Here is a 3,016-nt window from a genome sequence, read left to right on the forward strand (position 1 = left end):
ATAATATACTTATAATAATTATAATAATATTAAAAAGCTATTTTTTACTAGTTTTTTTATAAACTTAAATATAATAATAAGTATTTTTTAAATTAACTTTAGTATAGCGGGTTGCTCCTAAAATATAATTAAAAAWTTTTAAAATAAAAAATAAAAAGTATTAATTTTTAATTATTATTTTATTTAATTTTTAATAGTTAATATATAATTATAAGCTTTTATTTTTTTAAGTATAAAAAAAGTGCTTTGGTAAAACTTTTAAAAGATTTAATATAATTATATTAAATATTTTTTATTAATATACTAGCATAATATAGCTAACTTAATAAMATAAATAAATAAATTAACTTATAATAAGGTAAATAATTATTTATTATTATATTATTATATATAAGTATTAACTTTAAAAATATTATCTTTATAATAATTTAAAATATATTAAGTTTAGGTAATAAATTATTTATTTATAAAAGAATTAATTTATTATTATTATAAATTTTTTTAAGTAAAAAAATATTAATAAATATATAAGCTTAATTTTTATAAGCCTTTATAAATTTATATTATTTAAAATTTTAAAATTTTATTATTTTATTATTACTTTATTATTAATTTATTATTATATAAATATATATAACTTAAATAATTATAATAAAAAAAACTATGTATTTAACTTTAATTTAGTTTATTTTTATATAAAATTATTTAAAGATTTTTATAGTACTTTTAAAATTAGTAACTTTAATAAATACTTTTTATACTTTTTTTTTTAAATTATCTTGCTAATTACTATATTTTTTTAAAATAAAATAAAAAAGTTTTACTTAATTTAAATAAGCATGTTTTATAAATTTTATATTTATTATATTTATTATATTTATATTTATTTTAATATTTAAATTTATTTTAATTTTAATTTTATTTCGCGGAGCTTTTATTATTATTTTAGTTTAAAAATATTTACTTATTTTTATTTTTAAATATTAAGCTAGGGCATAATACCTTAATTTACCTTTTTTTTTATTTTTTTATTATATATTTTACTTTTATTTAAATTTATATACTTACCTTACTTACCTTTTTACTAATTATTTTATTTTTTTATAATATTTTTTATTTTAAAAGTTTTTATTTTTAATATTTATAATATTAAAAATTATTAATTAAATAATATATTACACCCACGGATACCAAGCCCCTAATAAAATAAAAAAATTAATAAAATAAAAGTTATAATAATATTAACCTACCATATATTAATAATAATATTATTATTTTAATAATATTTTTAAGGCTAATACCCTAGTAAAAATAGTTAGCTAAAAGTTAATTTTTATATATTTTAGGCCTTAAAATTTAATATTAATTTTTTATTAAATAATTTATTTAGTACTTTATTTTATACTTAGTTAGCTTACCTAAAGTTTTTATATAGTAAAAAAAATATATAATAAAATATTATTTTAATATAATAATAAAGGCTAGCCTTAATAAAAAAAATTTAAATTTTTTAAAAAGGGGAAATTATTTTTATAAGCTTTTTTAATATTTTTAAAAGTTTTTAAAAGTTATATTATAGCTAAGTAAATTAAAAAAATTTATTTAAATTTATTATTAGTTAAAAATAGCTTAACTTTTTTATTATTAATAATAAAATAAAATATATAATAATATATTATATAAAGCTTAAAATTAAAAGTATTACTAGTTATTATAATATAAACCTAAAAAATATAATAAATTAATTATAAAATATAAAAAAAATTAAAAATTTACTAGTTTATAAGTTTTAGTATAGTAATAGTAGGTCTTATAAAAAATTAATATAATAATAATAAATTTATAATTAAAATAAAATAAAATAATATTATTTTTTAGGTTAATTACGTTTAAAAAATTAAAAAGTAAATAAAAATTTATTTTTTTATATTAACTACTTATATAATATTAATAATATAATAATATAATAATTATAATAACATTTTTATTATTTATAAAATATTACTTATTTATAGCTTATTAATACTTAAATTAATAAAAAATAATATAAAATTTTTATTATTTATTAAAATAGCTATTTTAGCCACTAAAAATAAAGTTATTTAAAAATAAAATATTAATAAAAAAATATTATTTTAAGCCTTAAAATAACCTAAATTAAATAATTAAATATATAACTAACTTAAAATAATAATAAAATATATTTATTATAAAAATTAAAAAAAGGCTAATTTATTATGCTTATAAATATTAAGCTATAAAAAAATAAAAAAAAATTAATAAAATAAAAAATATAATAATATTAACTTATTATATAATAATATTATTATTAATATTTTAATAATTTATTTAAAATTAACGCCCTAGTAAAAAATAATTAATTAAAAGTTAATTTTTATATATTTTAAACTTTAAAATTTAAAACTTTTTTTATTAAATAATAATTTTAATATTTTATTAAGTTTATTTTATACTTAGTTAGCTTACTTAAACTTTTATTATATTTTAAATATTTTAAATTATTTTAATAAGTTAATATACTAAATCTTTATATAATAAATTATTAAGTAATTTTAATAAATTAAAATTATTAAATTAAAATTTATAATTTATTAATTTTAACTTTTTAAAGTATAATTAAATATAATATAAATTAATTATAAAAACCTTAAGTATACTAACCAGGTATAAAATAAAATATTAAAAAAATTATTTAATAAAAAATTAATATTAAATTTTGAGGCCTAGAATATATAAAAACTAATTTTTAATTAATTATTTTTTACTAGGGTGTTAACCTTAAATATATTATTTAAATAATAATAATATTATTAATATATAATAGGTTAATATTACTATAACTTTTATTTTATTAGTTTTTTTATTTTATTAAGGGCTTAATATTTATAAGTATAATAACTTAGCTCTTTTTTAATTAAAATTAATTTAATTAGTTTTATATTATTTTTTATTTATTTAAGTATTAATAAATTATAAATAAATAATGTTTTATAAA

This window comes from Aspergillus mulundensis (genome assembly GCF_003369625.1).
Source record: "Aspergillus mulundensis strain DSM 5745 chromosome Unknown scaffold_5, whole genome shotgun sequence".
NCBI lineage: Eukaryota > Fungi > Ascomycota > Eurotiomycetes > Eurotiales > Aspergillaceae > Aspergillus > Aspergillus mulundensis.